This window comes from Lycorma delicatula, chromosome 9, assembly GCF_047948215.1.
Source record: "Lycorma delicatula isolate Av1 chromosome 9, ASM4794821v1, whole genome shotgun sequence".
In the NCBI taxonomy this organism is placed as follows: domain Eukaryota; kingdom Metazoa; phylum Arthropoda; class Insecta; order Hemiptera; family Fulgoridae; genus Lycorma; species Lycorma delicatula.
In genome coordinates, this window is record NC_134463.1 from 89,124,700 (window position 1) to 89,150,643 (window position 25,944).

At 31.5% G+C, this 25,944-nt stretch overlaps 1 protein-coding gene across 1 annotated transcript in view; it reads left to right on the forward strand.

The window, feature by feature from the left end:
* The window catches only part of rdx (BTB/POZ and MATH domain-containing protein rdx), a 524,123-nt gene that overhangs the window by 282,440 nt on the left and 215,739 nt on the right, over positions 1-25,944 (forward strand). Inside the window, exon 3 of the mRNA XM_075374842.1 lies at positions 23,451-23,525. The gene's annotated coding sequence lies outside the window, so the exon portion shown is untranslated. The remainder of the gene's footprint in view (positions 1-23,450; positions 23,526-25,944) is intronic.

Genomic DNA, 25,944 nt, shown 5'->3' on the forward strand with positions numbered 1-25,944 from the left:
TCATCAAGACGGAGAACCACCTTACTACCGCCTAGAAGTCGGAGATTTTCCTGATACTCGATTCCCAGGTCGGTGGATCGGTCGTGAACGTCTTATCTCATGGCCACTTCGCTCCTCAGATTTGACCCCGCTAGATTTTCTCTTCTGAGGTTTCATTAAAGATCGGATTTTTATACCTTTTTTGCCTGCCGATCTTATTGAGCTAAGACTTCGAATTAACGGCACAGCTGCAGAGATAACGTCCGACATGCTGGTTACAGTCTGGAATGAAATTGACTTCAAATGGAATGAATATGGCATTACAAATGGAAACCATATTGAACCAAAGTGAATGTTGTGTGATAAACGTGATGTTTGAAATGAGATCTCATCCGAATCTGTAAGTTATCTCAGTAAATTTTTATATGCTTTTTAAGTTGTGAAGTCCTTTTTGAATCACCCGGTATATTATGATAATGGAAAAATGAACCGAGGACTGATAATAAAAAATATGTTTTTAGCATGAAAAAATGTGAAATTTTGAAGTATTTCTGTCGTCCTAGATAGGTCAGTCTATTCTCACTTTCCCTTTTCTGGATGTTCTTGTTAGATAACCACTGGCTCCATAATCAGGATCTGAAGACCTGGAGCTTTAATTCGATGAAAGATTTACTGGAAGCTGGTGTGCATATTAACCTTACCAGTGAAAGGCACATCACTGAAACTGCGATGCATTCAATGCAAAACCGTCCTCTTAAATCCCTTTCTCATATATATACACACACATACATCCTTTCTTTTTCCTGTTTATCCTCCGGTAATTACCTTTCTCATAATACTTAAGAGGATGAGTGTAAATGAAGTGTACCTCTTATACAGTCTCATTTCGACCATTCCTGAGATGTGTGGTTAATTTAAACCAACCACCAAAGAACACTGGTATCCACGATCTAGTATTCAAATCCGTGTAAAAATATCTGGCTTTACTAGGACTTGAACGCTGGAACTCTCGACTACCAAATCAGCTGATTTGGGAAGACGCGTTCACCTCTAGACCAAGCCGGTGGGTTACACACATACATTTACATAATGCATTTACAAGTAATGGAAATGATGACTGTTAAATGGTATTTAGGTTTATTTCAATAAAAATTTCCTGGTAATATCTTTGTTTTCTCCTTTGTAATCTCTGACTTAAACAAAAAACACATTCCGATTGCGTTCTTTTTTTGCGGGATAAAAATAAAAATTTATAACATTTATTTTTAATTACAGTTTGTTTGTTAACATCTCCAGTTTTGTGTCACTTCAGGTTTGCGTTGTAATATTTGAACTTGATAACACGTAATCACTATTAATTAGGCAGTGAAAGTTTGCTGAGATGTACGATATGAAAACTTTTAGTTTGTGGTATTCAGACATTTTAGTACAATTGTTATTTATAAATATTAAAGGATGAACTGTTCTTAATAATGTTGAACACAGATATATTATTTGTACATCCAGCGTTTTTTTAACTTTTCAAAATCTATCGCGTATGTTTTGATTGTTTTTGAAAATTTTCAAAATTAGTGCAGTGGATGTATTTTAGGATGTTCTTATTATCCTACTTTGCAAATTGTTTAAATAAAACGTAATAGAAATTGCATCATGTTTATTCACCTGTAGAAAATACGTGGGTTACTGTGTAATTTTTTTACGTGTTTGCTGTGATGGTGTATAACCTGATTCTGGAGTCTATAATGAAGACTCCAATTCGACTGAATCACATCCGGACACACTAACGCGCGCGCGCGCGTAGAGTGCTGTGCATTCATTTGGTGTAATGTAGTAGTTTATAATAAAATATTTTATAAATTTTCAAATTGAAATACAGTATATAAGTAAAGGTGTTGACTAGGTATGATAAATTAAATTGTACAGCCTCTCTAATACAGGTCAGCGTTAGTTGTAGATATGTATGTGTTTTGTGTGCGTGTATTTATATATATAGTAAGCGGAGTGTGACTATTACTGTTGTTACTATTGTTATTAGAATTAGTATTACTGGTACTAAATAAATAAATTTTGAAATTTCTCACAGTTCAACTTTCTCCGACCCGACCCGAAGTCTGTCGCGTTGCTAGTCGAGTACCGCCGACGATTAAGATTTCACACCTTCCCACCTATTGCATTATACTTTACGTTTACACGTATATGTGTTATGGATATTCTTTTTTTCTCTTTTGTTCTCTCTCTCTCTCTCTGCCTGAACTATTTTTTTATTTTTTAGTCATTCAATTTTTTATGTGTAAGTACATTACATTTCCCTGACTTCACATTTTCTCTCTTTCCCAATGTAAATTTTTTTTCACACTATCTTATCCACTGTAATGCTACTAGCCTATCTTATTGATGTCATCTAATTTGTGTCGTATGGATATATATATTTTTAAAATTTATATTTAATTATTCTTTTTCATTTATAGAAGACGTCTATTTACGCAATACTTCTTATCTATATTGTTCGATAGTATTATTCGTTGAAAAGTTAATGAATAGACATTTTAAAAATTAATATTTCAAGTTCCTAAATTTAATTTTATAAAAGCCATTGAAAATTTTAAATTGTACTTTTTTTTAAAAAGTACAGTTGATAGTAAAATAATAATAGTGAATTCGCTTTTAAGATATTAAATAATTTATTTAATTAATAATTGTACAACCGGTTTAGTTCAGCACCTTCGAATAGACAGGATTCGTCTTGGTCAAAGTTTCCTGATAGAACTTATTCGAAATTAAATAAAGCCTTGCGAGTAACATATTTAAGAAAATTTAATAAAGATTAGATTGTCGATCGTTCACACTGAAAATAAATGCGAGAGGGGCAGAGAGAGACATTTTGTCTGATAGATCATTACGCAGATTTAAGTAACGTTCATTCTTACTTAAGCCTTATAGTATTTAGACGCTTCAACAATGGCTTAGTCGCGCCCTTATCGGCTACTGTAGAATATATTGTCGCGTGTTCGCGGCTCGATCAGGATATTGAGAGATTGGCAGTTGAAAATGTTTATATAACTTCAATTTATTAGTTAAAGAACAGAAGTAAAACAAGACAAATTAATTATTTATTTATTTGTTTTATTTTTGCAATAGAACAGCTACATAAAGCCTTTGTACGTTACATAGTAGTACATAAAAATATATACAATAATTACAATAACATTACAGTAATCATAAGTTAACAATGTACATATAAATTAAAAAAGACAAAATTCAAAATATATAAATTCCGGAATACAATTTTAATAATAATTATAAATTCATTAAAATGAAAGTAATAATTGGAGTTTTAATTATATTACACTAATTATTATTATTATTATTATATTATTCTTTATATATACACAAAAGTACAGCTAACATGTACACATAATTAAGTTTTACAATAATTAGGGTGAACAATTCACAAAAAATATGTGATTCAAATATATATAATTCAGAATACAATTTTAAGTAATACATTTTAATAATATTAATAATTACAAATTCAATAACATTAACGAAATAAATAGAGTTTTAATTATGGTAATTATTGAGTGATAATTTTAATAATAATTTTATTTATAACTAAGTGGGTAGTACACTACATTTTCATATTTACATGTTATATCCCTCATCCATTTACATTAATATTATAATTTAAATAGAATTGCTGGTAATTATATAACACTATCAGTATATATGTGTAGTTAAAAATAATCACAAAAGAAATTTTTATCAGTATCAAACATTTTTAACCCCCCACCTGCCGTAACCGTTTTTTTTAATATTAAAATATATATTTACTTATTAATAGAAAATAGTTTTAAATTACATTATTTAGCTATGGACAAGCAGAATAGGGTCTTTGTCAGTTTTATAGCAAACCCGTTTTATAGCATCATTTGTATGTTTACCCTATAATATATAACAATCTTAGTTAAAAAACATAATTCTTTCTTGGTTGGAAAATATCTATTTTATCGTACTTGTTAACCGGAGTAAGTGCATCTCTCTTTCGGTGAAATAAATTGTGTAGAGTGTACAAGAGGACAAAATTTTCGGTATTGCGTCCGGGTATACGTAGCTGTATTCTTTTTTTCCGTAGAATTACACCCGTGTAATGCTTTATGAAAAAACAGTAAATCAAAGTATTCTCTTCGACATACAAGAGTTAGTAAATTGTAAAGTGACTTAAGCTGTTGTTTGCCAAGATTCTTAAATTTAAATTTGTGAGAAGCCAAGACAGAAAGATTTTCTGAATGGATTCAGTGTTTTTCGAAGTATAATCTCTCCGAAAATTCCGGATTGCGGTGGAATATTCAAGCTGGCTTCGAACAAGTGTCTTGAAGATTAAGTCACAAGCGCGAGGATCCACAAAAGGTCTGGTAATCCATTTCAATAGACCAAGATTTCGCTTCGCTCTGCTTGCAATCCTGTCTTCATGTTCAGAAAGGTACAGCTTAGCGTCAAGAAATATGCCTAGATCGGTGACGGAGTTTACGGTAGTAATCGGAAGAGAATTTGTTGTGTATCTAAAGCAAACAATATTAGTCTTACGGTGGAACGGAATATTTTTTATCTTCGAAAAATTTAGTAACATTTCCCCTTCTTTAGACTCCATTTGACGAAGTTTGAATTAAATCGGTTCATCCAGTTTGAAGGTATTTAGCTAAAAGGGTGTGATATACGTACGTACATAAATCCATTCGAAAAAATTTTTATGATTTCTTTTTTTTTACTCCTTAGTGTATGAAACGTTGAGATTTTTTAACCACACATCACAGGAATGGCCGACCTGAGGTTGGTCAAGACTCCACTTTATTTACATTTTTACATATCATCTGGTTTTTTTTACACCTCCGGGACCACCGTATTGCTTCAGAGGATGAGATGAATGACAAGTAACGTGTGAAAATTTCATGCCTGACCGGGATTCGAACCCGGAACCTCCGGATGAAAGGCCGAGACGCTACCACTCGCGCCACGGAGGTCGGCTTTTGGATGTTACCGGTGAATAATTCTATCATCATAAATAATATGGTTTTATACTTAACTCTTGTTTCACAGTAGGTAATTATTTTATTTACTTTTCCTGTAGATGTGGTGATATAATTATGATGCAGCTATTGCTGTAGGTATAAGTTTATATTCGAATGCAATCAGAATAATAATTTTTCCTAATGCGTATGCGTACGCATCTTTTCAATTTTATGAACAATAAGCTACACCATAGTTCAGTGTGATGAGAATAATATGCGTGAAATGTAAACGAGGTGCAGTGTTGTGCTAACTCAAGTCGACCATTTCTGTGATTTTTAGTTAATTGAAACCTAATCATCTAAAGGACCTCTCTATTTAATATTCAAATTTGTATAAAATTGGCTTAATTACCTTTACTATAATTTGAACTTCATAACCTTCAGCTTTGAAAATTACCTGTTAAACAGCTAATTTTCGACGAAAATTTAACTAATAGAACGACCCGGTGAGTTAAATTAGTAATGTAAAAAAAATTTGAAATTTATCGAAAATATTTAAAACACAAAAGGTTATTAAAATTTTATGCAGATTAAAAAATTATTTTATGAACTAGATCTCACTGGATGAAAAATACTCCTTAATAAAATTAATGGATTGCAATGCACATCATGCATGCTGTATATTTTTTGCATGCTGTTCAAGAAATATCGTAATAAAAAAATGATAGGCATATATATATAAAGTTCATTAAATAATTTTTTACCTTTTCCCACTCCAAAAACAGTAGACGTAAGTTAAAACTGTAAAGTGCTCTTGGTACAACTCCAATTTCTTCAGAAAACAGTAGTAAAAAACGTTAATTAGAAAATATTTGTTTATAGATGTAGAAATCTGATTTAGTGTTCTGTTTACTTTTTGTCAGTAGTTAATCTTGCAAATAATTTGTTTTTTTTTTTGTATTCAAATGTTTTCTCTCCCGTCTAGACAGCACTCTAGGAGAGCTATATGTATAAAAGGTAATATTTTGTAATCGGTCTAATTTGGGCATTTGAGGTTTTCATCAGATCTTGACGTTTTGACACCTAAGGAATCCAAAAAAACCGGAAGGAAGTTTTCCGGATGTTAATGTTCGTATGTGTTTTCGGTGTTGGCCTCTAAATCACCTTATATCTCGAGAACTAATGGACCAGTTTTGACCAAACTTGGTCAGATTGGTCAATAGGTTTGCCCATAGGTCATTGACCTATGGGGCAATGATGCCATTAATTTTTCAACTTAAAACATCAAGGGGATGAGGCTGTAGAGCAAGGTCACCCTCAGAATTTCGAGATTTCGACTAATTAAGGTCATATTTTTCTTAGACACGTTTGTTAACAATTAAAAAAAAAAAAAAAAACAATATTTGCTAAAAACTTTTGCAGAATCGTACCCTACTCCAAAAAATTTTCTAATCTTTTGCTATGTTGTGACGTCACAGGTGAGCGGTAGAATTAAATAAATTAATAATAATATTTAAAGTGTAAAAAAGGAAGTCGGTCTGGCCGGTTCTCAAACTCGATCGGCCGGTCGACACGGTACCGGGTGCGTTAAGCCATGCGGCTACACCAGACTGCCGACCGTACAAGCGAAATTTGTTCTACGTAAGTTGTGAAATTACATTAGATTAGTTATTGCCGACCGTCGCCGCTAGTACCGCTACACGCACGTGAATTAAATACGGTATGCGTGCGGCTTTAGTTCGAATCATTAAACTAAATAAACGAAAAACTATTATATTTAAATAAAATGATAAATATATTAAATTAAGTTGTGTGTGTAAGCCGTGCATCAGAAAAAACTGTGTTGTCAGCTTTTTATCTTTGAATTAACTATAGAGACTTTTGTCTTACTGTAGTTATCATATTGGTTGAGAGATGAATTATGTAGCGTGTAAAATCTTTAATTTTGATCTAGAGTTGAATCATGAACTTTCCAGATGAAAGGCAGAGAGCTACAGCCGTGGAAATCGGCATATATATATATATATATATATATATTCGGAAACTGAATTTATTTGTTTGTGTGTGTGTGTGTGTATATATATATACAAATATATTCTTCAGTTTTCTATTAAATTCATCCTGTATCTTATATCATAGAATAATTTCACATAATTGTTACATATATTTCTGAACTACTCTGTTTTCCATTAAAAACGAAAAACATTTTTGTTTTTAATCTTTTTTTTACGACGTAGTTAAATTTATAAGAAAAAAAATAACGTAATGCGTACATATGAATGTGTGTCGTATTATCTCCTATTATTATCCCCCACCACGATGTTATATGTTGATTTAAAAGAGGTGAAGAAGCTGTTCTGGTGTATGGATTTGCAAAGGAAAGGAGGTTATGTTAGATAACATATCAGTTATATAGATACCACGACTTTAAGGAGATTTTTAGCACACCAGTTGTGGCAACACCGTTTAAATAGACAAGTTACGTTACAAGTAGGGCACACTCTGTTCCCCATTGTTATATTTTATTTTTTCGTTTTATGTATTCTATTAAGTACAAGATTGTAATTTTTTTTTATCGTTATTTAAATATTTTTTTCTTGTACTTTTACTTTACAATTGCTGAAGATAATATTAATAATTGTAATTTTCTAATTTTTCCGGTTCAGTTCCATTAGATAGAGACTTACTTTATCGATTTTATTTACCTTTCTGTTCACATATACGGTATAAAATAAAAAAGTGACCTGATTCTTCCTCTTTTTAACTTCTCTCTTTCTTACTTCCTCTTTTTTAGGAAGTATTATGATCGCGAAAAATTTCGGTTTTCAGATTTCAACGAAAATATCCATTTTGACTAGTTTCGGCGTGACGACTGTACGTATGTATGTATTTACATACATACGTATGCCCATCGTTGCAAAATTCTTTTTGAATGTACTCGAAAAGACTCAGTATCCTTAGAATGGACTAATAGAACTCCACCTTCATCTATAGAACCTAAAATGTACAAAAGGGACAAAAGGTAAAAAAGGAAATGAATAATTAGAATATCAATTACGAAGAATTCTTACTATGAGACCAAAATTTGGTTAATAGTTCTTTCGACACATAGGTCATCCATCCTACTTCAGCCCACGGGAGATCGAAGAAGTTTTATTCTAGATGGAATCACCACATACCGATAACTGATGAACGATTTTCTGTCGGTCAATTTTATTATACCAAGCCATAAAGTTGGCGTTTTCCGTTACAAGTTAAGCCTTTTCAGAACCGGTTGGGGATTCCTGAAGAAATAACATAGCCGATTTTATAGGTTGGAGTTAATCGATCGAATTAAAAACTATTAAACCGGATTTTCGATTGAAGGGGCCACTATTATATAGCCAGTTTAAATGCCTTATAAACTTTGACCGAAAAAAAAACATAACTTAAAAAACAATCAATGATAATTACTTAACAGATAAATACGTAGAAAAATGAAACTTTTTTCCCTCCTACACTCCCTGGACTGGATCTACAGTCAAAAATAAACCAAAAAAGTTTTGAAAAATTCTAAAATGTCTATATTTTAAACTTTGATGGGCTTCCCCACCTCCCAATATTCTCTCAACGTATTTTTTATTTTGTGTCGCTTACACTACTACTTCATCTAGGAAGACATAAATAAAATCGATTTAAAAATATGCAAAAGATAAAATGATAACTTTTTGATTTTTGGAGAAAACATTTTGGAGCTTTTTTTTAACAGTAATATAAGCATGCAGGTATGTACTGAGGTTAATATAAAGTGAGGTTATGTTTGCAAAATTTTGAGAAAATTAACTCCACTCCTCCCCCACCCTTTTGGAGATGTTGCTCCTGAATCATGTTCCTGAATTATGAAACGTCGAGAAATTTAAAAACAAACCCATACCCCATTTTTTGATTGATTACTATACTTTCCCTTCTTGCAGCTTAGCTTTAGAGCTATGATTCCAGGAAAGAAAAATGGTTAATTTGAGTCATTAAAATTTACAATAAAGAATAATTTGATAAAATCTTATACATATTATATATATAAATGAATGTTTGTTTGTCCTGCATGCGTTCCTGTACCATTCATCCGATTGGGATGAGTTGTGCGCACGCCCGCAAAGGTTTCTGAATTAGTTTGGACCCGCTAGGTGGCACTGGGATCGAGATCTTTAGAAATATTGTATTTGGATATATTAGTGACGTGAAAAGAAATATTTTTGCGAAAATTGAAAAAGGGAAATAGGTGAAAAGGGAAGAAGAGAAGTTCCGTAATATGTTCAGTTTTTGAATGTTTTATCAAACTTATTTGTATTCATTTAATATATATATGTAGTCAAATCTAGCAATGACACGAAGCATTGCCGGGTCAGCTAATATTAATAATAAATAATTTATTTTAATGATTAATTAATAACTAGAAAAAGAAAATTGAATTTTCTTTTTGTGTAGTTTATGTTACGTGAAGATGGAGTTATTTAGAGACTGTTATGGGTTACATTTATATTTGTTTTTGGATAATTTATTTTGATTTTTTTGAATTTGGATTTTATATATAAATAAAATCCATATATATATAATAAATAAATAAATATATACAGGATCATTCACGGGAACCGGATGTTTTTAAAGTAATCATAATAAATGGAATATTTACTTTAAAAAAGTTTTATTGGTACTGAAACACTTGTTAAATCAAAGCATTTGTTACTTACTCATGAACGAAAAATTATGTCCGGCAAGTGATGTCCACTTTGGGCAATACATTGTTGTAGCCTTTCACGGTAACTGGCCTCAATTCTTTGCAGCATGTCTACATCAATCTGGGTGATGTGATGACGAATTGCGATCTTTAGGTCCTCCAATGTACGCGGTTTATTGCCGTACACACGCGATCTCAGAAACCCCCACAGAAAAAAATCACAACTACTCAAGTCGGGGGACCGAGGGGGCCAAGGAATGTCGCCGAATCTGGAAACGATCGAGAACAGCCATCGTTGCCCTTGCTGTGTGCGCTGTAGCTCCATCCTGCTGGAATAACACATTTTGAAAATCGATTCCCCGGTTTCGTAACTCAGGGATGAAAAACGTATTCAACATCGCAATGTAACGATCAGCTATAGTTACGGCAGCGTCATTTTCTTCAAAAAAATATGGTCCAATAACACCGACCTTTCCTATTGCACACCAGACAGACCTTTGGGCTATGAAGTGGTCTCTCGTGAAGCTGATGTGAGTTTCTTTCTGCCCAATACCGGCAATTCTGTTTGTTGAGCCCATTTTTATCTGAATGGCTTCGTCACTCATTAACAATAACAAATTTTCATTTTCTTCAAAAATGGTAAGCATTTGTCGACAAAATTGTAATCGCTGCGTGAAATCTTGTTCGTTTAACTGCTGCACGATGGCTATCTTGTAAAGATGGAAATGCAGGTCTGTATGCAGAATTCGTCTTACCGTACTTGTGCTCATTTGAAGCGCTGCTGAATGCCTCTGAATAGAGCGGCGTGGGCTTCTGACAATGGCTTCCCTTACTCGTTCGATGTTCTCCGGAGTGGTAACAGTTCGTCGGGGACCCGGTGGTTTTTTCTTCAATATTGAACCGCTTGTTCGAAGGTTATTTACCCATCGCAATATTGTGTTAGGAGAAGGGACACTTGCATTACGATGGATATTAAAGTGACGGCGGAAATTTCGCTGAACAGCAGTTACGGATTCGTCATTTCGCACAAAACTGTCATACGCGTACAGACGTTGGTCTAACGTCCACTGCTCCATCTGAACGACTAAAATGTAAATGCTATGAACAAAGGAAACGTCAGACACCAGCCACATGCCCCTCCCACCACGAACGCCCGAGTACAACCCACTTCAAAAACATCCGATTCCCGTGAATGACCCTGTATATATAAAATTGTTCATGCAGCACGTTTTACCTCGTTTTATTGTTATCACAGTTTTTCCGTCGTTGCAACTTTGAATGCTTATAACTCAATAACGAAGGTATTTACAGAAAACCGGTTTCACCATTGTTTTTCTTGTAAAGAGTCTAATTCGAAATCATGTGTCATATGTGCACCTTCCTATTTAAAAAAAATTAAGTTTGATTCAATACGGCTATATATATATATTTTTTATTTATTTTTTTTTTTAATTATGAACTTATCGCCTTTCAGTCATAAATTGTGAAATAAGATTTAGTAGATGAACTGGAAAATTTTGATTTAATTTCATCCAAAACGGTTAAATCGTTTTTGCATAATGAATTTGTTAAATTAAGTGTATTGTAGTTGTATTTAAACTTCTTAAAAATCATAATTAAATTCGTCATTTTTTTCATTTTTAACACTACTTTGAATTTCTTGAAAAATCTTGCAATTTTTCCTTTTTGTATAAATAATAGATTTTCTCCGACTTTTATCAAACCTGTAGTAGTGTAATGAAAGTATACAACTTAACTTTCATTTTTACTTTTTCGCTTTCTTTTATTTTTTAAGATGTAAATAAGACCATTATTAAGTTTTTGCGTTTCTTTTAATACTACAGTCTGAGATATGTAACTTTGTAGTTACTATTTTCTTGTAATGATTGAACTTGCAATACTTAATCGGTATAGTAATAAAATTTATTCCTTTCATTATTTTTAGGTTCTATTTCTCTCTCTCTCTCTCTCTCTCTCTCTCTCTCTCTCTCTCTCTCTCTCTCTCTCTCTCTCTCTCTCTCTCTCTCTCTCTCTCTCGCGCGCGCGCGCGCGCGGGTGTGTGTGTGTGTGTGTGTGTGTGTGTGAGCGCGTGTTTGGAGGGGTTAATTTATGAGTATTAAGTCATGTGTATAGATACCTGAAGTTTAACGAAAGCATCTTCTGTAAAACAAATAATGAATAATTTGAGCTGGTTTTCTATATATATATATATATATATAATGTTTTATAGAATATGAGGTCAAGAGAGCACCATTTCTCTGGATAATATCTCCGTTTTTTGCACGAGGGAATTTCTTTTTTTAGTGATAATAAGCTTTCTCTTATTTTTAATTTATTGAACATTAATTACAGTATCTTTTTATTCATTAAGTATATTTTAATCATTCTATTTACTTATTTTTAAATATTTATATGAAAGGTAATGGAAAGTCCTGATTTAAATTGTGTTATGTTTGCAGTGTCTACAGTGATCCTACTTAATTCAGTTATATGTTAAAAGCGGTATGTTGAACAATATAGCAGAAAATTAATAAACTTTGTTTATCAATTTAAAATTAGTTATCTTTCAGTTCAATCTAAAAATATACGTATCGATTAAAACAGGGTTTCCTGTAAGTTTTCATATACATAATAATAAATATTTCTCTACATAACTACAATTTGCTCTACATAACTACCGTTGTTTTTGAAAACACATTTCAACGGTGACGTCCACTACTGAAAAACACGTAACCCCAAACGTTTTCATACATAGGGAAAATAAACATTTTTTTTATATGAAGGCTATGGTGTATCAGGAAAAGGCGTTGGTAATACGTTCCTTTAGATGATTTGTGTCATGTATCTTTTCCTGATACACCATGGCCTTCATAAAAAAAGTTTATTTTTCCTATAAATGGAAACTTATGGAACACTGTACATGTTTTGTTTTCAAATTTTCATTCCACAAACTTATACGGAAGATCTCTCCTAGTCAGTATTATAACTCTTCATTAATACTTCATAGGGAGGTTAGTAAGTGTATAGGAGATGTATTTGACCGTTGCATCTTTTATTTGCCGCTTGGACTGATCATACTGCTTTTCTACTGCTTTTGATAAATTCTATATATCCGTACAGAAAAGATGTAGTACCACATATTCATTATTTTATTCTTAGATTCTGGCTGCATAATATATTCCTCATTCACAAAAAAAGTGATCTGTCTTTTTGTATTCTAGTCTTTATTTCTCGGCATTGATCCCAGTCTTCCTTCATACAAGCGACATAAAACATATTCGTCCAACAGGAATGTTAACCGATAAAAAAGCCATAATTATGAATTTTACATTTACTTAACTGTCTCGTATATTTCGTTTTCTTAAAAGTTAATTGTAATGTATAGCAGTCGCTTAAATCTTTCAATGAATTAATTAAGCCGATCGTTAATTTATTTAAAAAATTAAGCAGTAATTTTGATATTTAATTTCACGTTTAATTAATTGTTAAATCTATAAATTTTCAAACTGCTCTAATCAATTTGATTACTTTTTTCCATCAAAAAAGGTATACATTTTTTTTTTCATCCAAAGTAAATTATTACTCTTAAACTGATACGAATTATTCTAAGTGATTTATAAATAGTGTTGTGTTTATATTTAGTCAATTGCTCGTCATAAAAAAATACAAGTATTAAGCTTATTGTATATTGTAATATAAAATAAATAAGCTGTTCATTGCAGCCTACATTGAATAACATACATTGTTCTGTCCTAGTTTTTAAAGTTATATTGTGTGTTGTATTCATGTGTATTATGTTAAGCGCTGTACTACGTATTGCTACTTCTCTTCATTTGGTTTTATTAAACGTTGAATAAATAGAACTAGGCCTACTTACAGATTTTTATGTACGTTAGTAATTTGTAAAACAAAAGATAAAAGTTATTTTTAGAATTATTTAACCTTGTTTATCAGTAAGGTAATAATTTATAAATGCCAAATACTATAAATATTTATTTCTTCTCTTGCTTAACAGTATATTTTGAGTTATTGTTTTTCAACATTTTAAATTTTTCAGCGATTTACTTCGGTCTTAGGCAACCGACAGAAAAAACTTTTCAAAAGTTCAACCCCAAAATTAATATTCCCATTTTATTGAAAGTCAGAAAGCTAAATTATTTATAAAATCATTATTTTTTCCATTCGCTGCTACGTTTATTCTTCAACGTTTTTTACATTCGTGAGATCTCTGGTTAATGGAACGTTTTATTGTGGAATTAATTTAATAGCATAATGTATAATAAGCAGATGTTTGTTTATTATCGTTAACTGATGTAAAATGAACTGTTCTGCTGCTATTATAAATTTATGGTTTTTTCTCAAGAAAAATCAAAAATAAGAGATAAGCAGTATAGGTAACCTAATATCTATATTAGTAGTATAGGTACATGATGTCTATATATTTATGTATGTATAAAATTATGTTTATAATTTACAGTTTTTACAAAAAAATAAAATAAAATCGTGACTAATAAAGTACTATAAAAATCACATTACAAATGTAATAAATATTGAATTCTTAGCCAGTCGCCTTAATTAAATATTTTCACTTATAATAGAAAATTATAATTCATCAGTTGTTAATTCAGAAAATTTAAACATAACTACAAACATTTGTTGTAAAAGGTTAGTAAAAATAATTGCTCCCTTATCTATATCTGTACTAGTGTATAAAGAGGAAGAGGGTTTTTGTTTGTTCGGGATCAGTCGCAACCAAATTTTTACCCGTGTTTCTTAGCATAACGGAGAAGGTTTTTAGATATATTTCATCTTTAAAAATGTCTAAATATATAAGTATATAAGTATGTCTAAGTATTTGTGGAAATTTTCCGGTTTAAGCACAAACTTTAATGAATTGAATTATTAATGAACTATGAGTCTCTATCGCTGTGTGAGCTAGATTTGAACTGAAAGATTCGATTTAGTCGAATGAATAATATTACAAAAATAATAGAATTAAATTTACGTTAAATAAAATGATATTAAATAAATTTTAACAATCTTTGTTTAACAATTATGGGCTTCCCGTTGGGACTGCGTGTGAAGCTACAGCGGTGAGGTATGCGAGCACCTCGTTGGAGGCTAGACCAATCACCACCATCAACTTGTAACAAACGGGATGCCCGAGGGTCGCTTTTTTGGGAGGTGCAATGGGGTGCTCTTATACTTATAATATTTCTTCAAACAATCGTCCGATTTTCAAAATTCAAATGGAGTATTTGTTAGTAGGTTGAAGGCTAACTTTGCACGCATCAGGTACACTCACGATCTAATAGATCACGCTATTCGGATATATATATATACATATAGTTTCTGTGTTTGTTTGTTATTGCATCAAGCGAAAACCAACCGATAAATTTCAAATTTGCAGGATATATTCGTGCTATCCCATGGAAGGGTTTTAACTGTCAACCGAGACCCACCCTAGCTCCCTTGAAAGTTAAGATATTAAAAATCTGATGTGAACAACACATGACTTCCTTGTACGCCTATTAAATTACGTTTACATATTTAAAAAAATGAAAAGTACACAAAATTTATTTCATAAATCTTCTGATTTTTTTTCATTTGTTTATTTATTTATTTATTTTTTTGTTATTGTTGAATTATTATTCATTTTAAATTTTTTTTACAAAGAGAAGTTAATAATTATTACTAAATCAATATATTAAAATTAAAAAAAAATAAAACAAAAAAAATGGTGAAGTCTGATTCGAACCGATGTGCCTTCTTCCCCTTCTAAGATCCAAATATTTCATTAAAGTTTTGTTTGGCTATAATTCTGGAACCTATGAAAATAATTATGATATATCATTGAAAAGCTCTTAATGAGGGTTTATTACTGCAGTTAAGAAAAAGTCCAAAATCTGTTTTTTTGGATTTTGGACACTTTTGGTCCAGTCAATTACAATCAAAGGGGGAGGTGCACAACTAGATGTTATAACAGTCCTAAATCCAAAATTTCAAAATTTTACGGCTAACCGTTTTTGTGTTATTCGAGATACATACGTACGTACAGACGTCACGCCGAAACTAGTTAAAACGGATTCAGGAATGGTCAAAATGGATATTTTCGTTGAAATTTGAAAACCGAAGTTTTTCGTGATCACAGTACTTCGTACAAGGAAGTAAAAATTCAAAATATAACCTTCTACAAAAGAAATGATTTCTTAACGGTTTTCTGGGATTCCAAACGCATATATAAGTGACATATAACTGGAAGCCGGGTCGGCTGTAAATTCAATGCGATAATAGAGCTGTTAAACGTTAGGATACACAGTTTTCCTGTGTTCTGTATCTTGTATGAAAATCCACGGAACCGTGAATTCTGCATCACGAAAATAGTCGGTCACTCACATCGCATACAACCACCGAGGCTTTTGTGAATATGAAATTGTGTGAAAAGTTGAAATTAATGGGTTCAGTTTAGTTGAAGTACTAAATCGCACCCATTATGAAATCTAATCGTAAATCAGATTTTGTGAAATTAGATTTTACACTAAACGGTTCAAAAATTTGTGTCCTTTCCTAGAACAATACTAAAAAAATTCTATCTTGAATATTAAAACAAAAAAAAATTCATTAATATCTAATTACTCCTAGAAAAAAGTATAACAAGCTTCGTTTGGCTAAACTTTAGTAGCCGTACTGAGATATATAGAAATATTAATGTAGAGTTGTAAATTACGTAGGATTATTTTTAGTGGCGGTACTTGAAATTTTGTTAAAAATTTCCAACATATTTTTCTTACACCGTAATTTTAGTCTTACGATTAAATTTGATTGGGAATGCAAAATTTGGAAGAAAAAAATAAACGGTACAGAAGAATTTATTTTGTAAATAATTAGGTTATATTTTAATAGCCGGTCTTTGTAGCGCGAGTGACTACGTATTGGCCTTTCATCCAGATATCCCGGGTTCCAATCCCGGTCAGGCATGCATTTTCACACGCTAAAATTGTCATTTCCTCTCATCCTCTGAAACAATACCTAACGGTGGTCTCGGAGGCTAGAATGAAATTTGTATTTATTAGCAAAAAGTATAAATAAAAGGGGTTTCCATTGTTATCCATTATTATTAGAATTTTGAATGATGATAGAATATTGAAACCCACTAAGTCAAAATTAAATCTCATTTCAATAAAATCTTTCCATCTGTACCACATTAAATTAATCGAGTGATGACATTTAAAATAGCTTTTCTCTTATTACTTTTGAGTTCGATTAGAAAAAATCAGAAAATGAAAGATTTCCGTAATTAGTTTTATTTTTATTTTTTAATTTCTTTCGGATATTTATAAATTTGTAGTATTATTGTTTTATTAGTTCACTTATTAAAGAACCTCCGGGAAAGTAAGTCCTCAGAAGTTTGTAGTTTAGCTTCACAATTGCTGGTGAAGGTCGTTTTTTTATGTTGGTTATCAACAAAGCATATAAAGATAGTCTCTTAGGAATGTTGGAGTGAACTTGAAGGCGACATGTTTTTTCATGGTCAACTCTACATCGCTTGGTGAACACTCCTGCTCCTTTACCGTATGATCGGCCTGTGATCCAAAAGTCGGGAAAAACAACGGGCAATATATTCTACAAGAATAGTTCTATAATTTTGAAACGACTTGTAAAACGATAATTATGCATTAAGGAATGTTAACGTAATTTGCATGAAGGTTATCTTGTTTTTAGAAATGAACGACCACTGTATACTACTTAAAACTCTATTCATTATTTTTTAATTTTCAACGTGCTTCTAGTACGAACCAGCCTTGCATGAATTACGCTTTAAACGTTATATTAAACTCTTTTTTCTTTTCTTTTTTAAACTTGAAATTTAGTTCAAATCCCATTAAATTTGTTAATTAATCAGACAAGAAGACCGCCATTTTAAATTTTCAACTTTTTGTGGCATGGTAGGAATTTAAAATTCGGTATAGTGGTAGTACTGTACGAATTGATGCAGGACTCAAAGTTTAAGTCATTGGATCTAGGGGTGGGGTTATATTAATTGTTTTTTTTTTTGTTTTTTTTTTCCATAACGGATTAATAGAAATTCATGACAGTTTATAAAAAAACATTCGTCTGCGTAAGTTCTATCTTCTGTTAAACTTGGAACCGATCCGATAAGAGAATACGGTCACACCCAATTTTTTTTTTAAGATTCTGGTTAATAATTTTAAACCAGCATTAATTACCAATTATTAGGTCAAAATATTTTATACATGCGATCTTAATTGTATAAGTTTTAGGCACCTACGGACAAATGGATTAGGCAGAATCCAATTTCACATTTTATTTTATTTTAATTTCGTTAAACAGATTTTATATTAAAGCGCGAAATTTAATTATTTCCATACAAGAAAATCATATAACGAGATATTAATTTTTACATGAAGTACAACATGGCACCCTCTATCACTTAGTGAAATGTCGCCGGTAGCTTTAGCAATACCCTTCTTTCCTTTTACTTCCTTGTACGAAGTAAAGGAAGTATTGTGATCGCGAGAAATTTCGGTTTTCAGATTTCAACGGAAATATCCATTTTGACCATCCTTGAATCCATTTTGACTAGTTTCAGCGTGACGCCTGTACGTACGTACATACGTATGTATATCGCATAACTGAAAAATGATTAGCCGTAGGATGTTGAATTTTGGATTTAGGACAGTTGTAACGTTTAGTTTTGCATCTCCCCTTTTGATTGCAATCGACTGAGCCAAAAGTGTCCAAAACAACCGAAAAACCATACAAAATTTGGAAATTTGAACTTTTTCTTAATTGCAATAATAAACCCTCATTGAGAGCTTTTCAACAGTATATAATAAATAGTACTTATTTTCATTGGTTCCAGCGTTATAGCTAAATAAAATTTTAGGCACAACGGTTTGGATCAGACTTCATCTCCTTTTTTTAATGTAAATATATTTATTTATTAATAATTATTAACCTTTGATTGTAAAAAAAAAAATTACGATCAATAATAATTCATTAATAATAATAATAATAATAATAATAATAATAAAAATATCAGAAGTTATGAATAAAATAAAATTTTATGTTCTTTTCATTTTAAAAAAACATGTGTTTATGAAATTTAATACTGGTATAAGGAAGTCATGTGTTGTCCATATCAGATTTTTTCTTTCTAACGAAATCGTTTGGTTTAGATATCTATTGCTAATCGTTTTCTAAATTCGTAAACTAAGAATTTTAACTAAAATCGATTTCAAAAATAGCTTTCTATTTTTATTTATAATTGATTTGATCGATTTTAATTTATAATAATTAATAAGTCATTATTGTTTAAAAACCGTACTTGTATTTGAAATATAAAATTCTGTTATGTGCGAAGCCTGAAAAGTTTTTCTGCTCTACGCCGGCTTATTTAAAACCAGATAACTTCCGATCATCATGATGTAGTTTAATTTTATAAATGTAGTTCATCATATAGTATATAAGAAAAAATGAAAGAAGTTTTCAAACATTTTAAAATCTTGATAAAAGGTGTTTGATTGTAGTTTAATGTAATTTTGTTAAAAATCGTAAAATCAACATACTTTCAGGGACATAAATATTATTGACAAGCATTTAATGTGTTGTTAGAGCCAGGATTTTCCTTTTGAAAAATAAAATTTCTTCTTTTATTCTAATAGTTTTGCTTTAAGTAAGGCTACGTAAATGCATATGTACACACTTAAAGAGTCTGAGAACGTTTCTACAAAATCTCATTTAAATCGATCCGCATTTCTTAAAGTTATCACAAATTTAAAAAAAAGCCGGCAATGAATAACATAATTTAACTGGGTAAAAGATTTGGGGGCTGTTTTAATCAGGGGGCTTTTTTTATTATTAAAATTCATTTTAAATAAATTAAAATCGAAATTTAAAAACGTTTTTAGTGTTTAAAAAATTTGGGAGCTCCCTCCTAACAGGCAAGGGTATTAAGTTATTTTAGTAATTTTTGTTTAACAAAAAATGATTGAGCAATGAAAATTTGAAATTGCAAAAAAACACATTTAATTTTGGGGTCTCCCAACTTAACGGAAAGCGTTCAGGTAAAATTAAATTTTAAGAAAATAACACCTAAGCTGTAATTAAAAATGAGCTTTTTAAAATAGTTTAAAAAATAAAAGATACAGCCATAATTCTAAATAAAGTTGTATAGAAAGGGAATGAAAGTTTGAGACTGATTTTTTGTTCAAGAAATACATTAAAAATGGATTTAAAATTAAAATAATCCTCTTTTTTTACAGCTAAAAAAAGAAAAAAATATATACTAATGCTTGGGGCGGGCGTGAATACTAAATAAAAAGTTTTGATAATTTGTGATCTTGATAAAAAAACATTCAACTTTTGTAAGAAAGATTTTTTGCTGAAGTGCGCCCTGGTAAAGATTTGTAATTTTATTTCGGCCGAAACACCATCACTCCTTTTGCAAAGATTTAATACAAAGGTAGAAATTTCTACTCAAAGGGTAGTATCTGTCTACCCAGTTTGAAGAAAATCGGTGTACAGGGTCCAGAATTACAGGCCTTAATACAGGCCAACATACCAACGCACTACGAGTACATCCATCTCGCAAAAATAAATTTTCAACGAACGAACAGTTCGTTATTGAATTCGCTGTGTATGTGTATTTTTGTCTCGGATTTTGATTTTTGAATTCGGATTTGGTATCGTTAGAGGATTATGAAAATATATGGATTGAAATAAAATAAACGAATTGAATCCGATCGGCCGTCGGGTTCACCTCCAAAATGGCCACCAAAATTAAAATTTTGTAATAATCATTACACAATAACGGTGTAGCTATTAAGTTGGTTTCAATGCACCAATGTAAGGTTTACTAAAATGTGTAAAAATATATATTTTGTAAATCAAGAGTAAGACCTCAAAATGGCGAAAAAACTAATTTTTTTAAAATTGGAAAAAAATATATACCTTTAAACCTTCAAAACACCGAAATAAATATATCATATATTAACTTAGCGTAAGTAAAATTTAGAGATAATAACTTTGTTAAAAATGAATTAATAATTGAGAGAACAGTAATAATATAAGAATGTTCGTTCGGGAAAGTCTTACTAGAATTTTCATTGATAACTGGTTTGGACTTGGGAGTGCTGAAATAGATTTTTTTTGCATATTATTTACAATTTATTTATTTTGTTAAAAACTTTTTTTTGTCTTCTTAAGGCCAAACTTCTTAACACCATTTTATTAAGTGTTTTTTTTTATCGATCTATATATACTTTTCCGTTATTAGGCAGCATTTTATTTCGTTATAGCCGGTTAAAGTAAAAGTTACTTGTTTGTGGTTAGGGATTTTTTAAAAATAATATTGTCTAATTTATTCATTGTGATACCGTGTTTTATTTACATATGTGTGTGTTGTTAGCGTTTAAGAAGGGGAGAAATGAACCGCCTGTCATTTACATATTTTTTTTGATATCGTCTTCATTAGAATAGTTTTGAAAGTTGAGAAAACTTGTTTTGGATGTACCTATTTATTTTTCTTACACATTATTTAGATTTCTTATCAAGTATTTTAATTTATTAATTTATCCTTAATTCACTTCCTTGTATCTTTTGTAAAATAAATAAAAACAAAAGATAATAGTATGTTACATCGATTTTTTATTGTTATGGATTTTGTATGTAGGCTATCGTTATAGATATGTGTGTCGTAAGTGTATGTATGTAATACATAAGATGGAAATTACCTTATGGCAGGTGTCATCATATGTTAATCTAATATATGCATAGACACGTGGCTTTGATTTTACCTCTTAGATAAGTTTATATTTTTAACTTTTATCTTTAAACTTTTTTTTTTCTTTATACGAGGACCGCTTTTTAAGTTTTTACGAAAACTATGAAAGAAAATAAATTTTTTGTCATTTTATTGTTTCTAAAAATGTTTGAATTTAAAATTTGTACACTTTTGCATACGTTCGAACCAATTCTCGAAACTTTTTTTCACTCTGAAGTTGGTATCTCAAAAACATGGTTTTTGGAAGGACTCAACAGCTTCTTGAGGTGATGAAAATCGCTGTCTACCATTTTTTTTTTTTTTTTTTTTGAGGTTCGGGAACAAAAAGAAATCGTTAGGCGATAAATCAGGTGAATACGGGCAATTAGACATTAATTAAATGTTTTTCTGCGTCAAATAATCAATTGTTTGACGTGCTCTGCGAGAGATGACGAATGATGCGAGGTTTTCGGTTGTTTTTCATGAGTTCTGATAAACAAAATTGTTGTATACCATTCATCATTAATTATTCTTCGATCCTCTAAAGTAGTGGTTGCTATATGTCCAGTATAACCGAAGAAACAAGCGATCATTTCTTTTTGGAAGTGCTTCGCGAACGAACCACTTATCGGTTCATCTTTCTTTTCCGGTTTAGCCTCCGGTAACTACCGTTCAGATAATACTTCAGAGGATGAATGAGGATGATATGTATGAGTGTAAATGAAGTGTAGTCCTTGTACATTCTCAGTTCGACCATTCCTGAGATGTGTGGTTAATTGAAACCCAACCACCAAAGAACACCGGTATCCACGATCTAGTATTCAAATTCGTGTAAAAATAACTGGCTTTACTAGGACTTGAACGCTGTAACTCTCGAGTTCCAAATCAGCTGATTTGGGAAGACGCGTTAACCACTAGACCAACCCGGTGGGTTATGTGGTTGTATACAAATAATTCCAAATTGCACGGCAATCTTGGGAGATGATACTATATAGGCAAAAATAAGAAAAAGAGTTCTCATCTCCCTAGAGATAGCCGTGCAATTTGGAATCACCTTTATATATTATTTTCATTTTCCAAGTCATTGTATGGTATTTGTATTTTAGAGATGTGGCCGAAACAGTCAAAATATTTATGAATCGTATTTAAAATTTGTCTTTTTTTACTTCAAATGTTTGTAGAATTAATAAAATATTTTCATATAATTTACGTTTAAATTACAAAATAACAGATTTATCACAACTAATTGCAGGCCTATGAATCACCATTGTATGAATTGAAATTCGCATGCCATTTCTATGTGTTTATTTACTAAAATTACAAAAATGGATAATCAGATTTAAATATTATGGAGAAGATAAGTAGTCTGTAGTAATTGTTAATTTTTTACACGTATATTTATTGTATTAATAAAATTTTTCATCCGGACGTTACTGGATTCGGAGCCTGGTCTGGGCTGGGCCCTTTTTCACACGCTACAGAATTAATTTCTTGTCGTGAAAAAAAGAATAGGCTAGCTTATTGGATGTAGACCTGTTGTTACCTGTGTGAGAATAAAATAAAATAACGAATTTATTAATAATTACGTATTTTATGTTTTCAATCTGTTTTTTGTTACGTACAATTAAAACTTGTTTCAATTGTCAAAGATTTCCTCTCTGCAGATAGGATAAATTTATATTTAAACAAAATAGCATTAATTATTAAATAGCATTAAGATTATTTTGTAAATAATAACGGAGTGGTACTACTCAGCTTTACATTTGAAAATTCTGGGTTCGAATCCCCAGTCAAGCGTGACATTTTTCATATGCTTTAAACTTTTCATTCCATGTAAGCTCATTCCATGCTAAGCATGTTCGCTCAAGCTTCGAGCTAATATGGTAAATTAATTTATTTAAAAAAATGCAATAATACCTTTTTTAAAATGTTATCTAATTATTTTATATGTATTTTTTTATTTCAGGTTCTTTTAATACCAGTAATACAAATTCGGAAATTAGGTGAAGTGTGCAGTATGAAGATGTTTCAAACATTTTAGGCAGGTAGCTTTTAATATAATTTTTTCTTATGATTAAGGTAGAACCTAATATTCAGATCTGAATCTTTACATTTTTAACGACCGCTTAATTACCGATGAAATAATTGCGTTTTAAATTACATTTTATCAAATGAAGAGACGAATTTTAATTCTTTATTTTTTTAAACAATTAATTATTAAATTGCATTAGTGAATTACAAAATCTTAACATTGTTGTAAATGTTTTTGGGATAAGTATATGTCTTATACGCATTTCCCGCTTGGAAAATGGTTTACTGCGTTATAGAATTATTCTAATTCTTTCTTTTGAAAAAAAATTAGGTTGTCTTAATTTTTACTTTTTCGGCTTTAAGGCCTATAAAATAAAAATCCACATAATTGTTAATTTGTTAGTTATTAGGTATCAAATTTTTCTTATCAGGATTTTAATCTTCATTTTTCATGACTTTCTCTAACCAAACATTAAAAAACTCTTAAAAATTCCAGGTGGATGTATATTAGCATGTTTTTTTCCTCATTATATTTAATTCATGTTATTTAACATTCACTATTAATGAGCAACATTCATTTTCTTTTAAAATAGGACTTTTAAAATTTAAAGATCTTTTGATTCACACACGGCTCCTGAAGATTCAGCGGCTCCGTAAACAGTATATAAGCAAGCTCCGCACGTCGTTCAAGCATTCACGACAACAAACATCATGTTTCATCACAATCATCCAGAATCCACTCTCCTACCGACCGAGATAGCTCTGTGGCACAACGTCTCAGAGCAAACCTGCCAAACTCATCTTCTTTAATTTTAAACAAATTAAATGTTAAAGTGCAGGCCCAAAATCCCCTCCGGCATCCTTTCCTTAAGAAAGGACGACCCCTTAAATAAAGGATTTCAGCCCATTCTAGGCTGAAAGGGAGCGCGTCTCGGAAGATAAGCTTATTAGCACATCGTTCCATCGGGTCTCTACCGATAAACCCTCCATTGGATCGGAACGCAATTCAAACTTCACAAACCGAATCAACGCCAACTACTATTAATAAACCGCCAGTACAATAGAATCACTCAGCAGCAAAGGACACGAGTCCGTATACTGCGAAAAGTAGGAGGGTATTGCATCCTCTGACATCCTTGCGTTCCGTTCCGTTCAAGCAGTCCTCTTCCAGTCTTCTACGAGCTTACTACAAGTCTCCAAGGACTAAACAAGTCTTCTTCCACTCATTATATTATATTACATATATTAACACAATAAATTTACATAAAGATTCACAAGTTGATAATGTTATATAATTATATGAATGATATTTATAATTCATAATAAAAATAATTGTAATCGCAAGTACATAAAGACTTGATTTATTTAAGAATCAGCACCAATTTCGACCTACATTTTTTAATCCCCGAACTCAATACACCGATTTATATGAATTTTGGCACGATGATATTTTTATATGGGCATTGATGCCACTTAATTTCGGTTACAATTCATCAGGCGATAAGGAACCTTATGGGTTCCATATTTCAAAATTTTACTTTTTTTTCTCCTACCTCCCGAGCTCTAGCTGGATACTGCAGGATTAAGCTTAGCACAGCTCAGGAGGTTGTCCTTTTAACAAAAACGGGGCTTCCCGTCCGCCGTCACGACAGGTCAGCCCGCCGGTTTGTATCTTTTATTTTCGCCTGCCTCTAACCTTTGAAATGAAGTGGCCAAGCCCGACTATGTCGTTCCTGGGCCTCACCCCAAAGGCCGGATCTCGGTCTTTATGCCTCATGCCTCTACCACGTACGCTCCCTAGAGAGCGTTGTGGCGGGTGTGGGTCTTTTCTTTCCTGCACGGGTGGAATCGCCCTTTTCTACAGAGTGTGTTATTGTCTGTAGGGCTATCCCTCACCCCTCGCCATTTCGTCCTCACTGGTCTTCTGCTGCAGGATTTATGTAGTAAGCCCTGCAATAGCTTTAAAATTCTCCTTGTTGTTCAGCACTGTTTCAGTTAAAGTATCAGCTGTGAAAGGTCCGGTTATTTGAGTGCGCCGATGACGCTTGTCTTCCCACAGTTGACAGTCGAACATGACATTCAAAATTTTACTTAAGACAGATAAACATTTTTAAGTAATTTAATCCCCCTTAGGTAGCTAAGGTACTTCCTGACGCTATTTGGTTTATTCAAGTCCTCATAAACGGATGAAACCAAAAACCCCTATTTTTGTTTGTCGTTTCTAAATTCGAAGTCATATTCTTGTGCTAATTGGATGATTTTATCAAATTATACTACTGCTTATGTATTTGGATAATTTCATTCTGGGGTGGGGAATGAGCCTAATATTGTTTGCTTTTTTTCCATCAATAATCGTTTTGCTTGATATCTGTAGACTGGATTAACCGATTTTTATTGTACCGTGACTTCGTAATATGAATCATTGATGT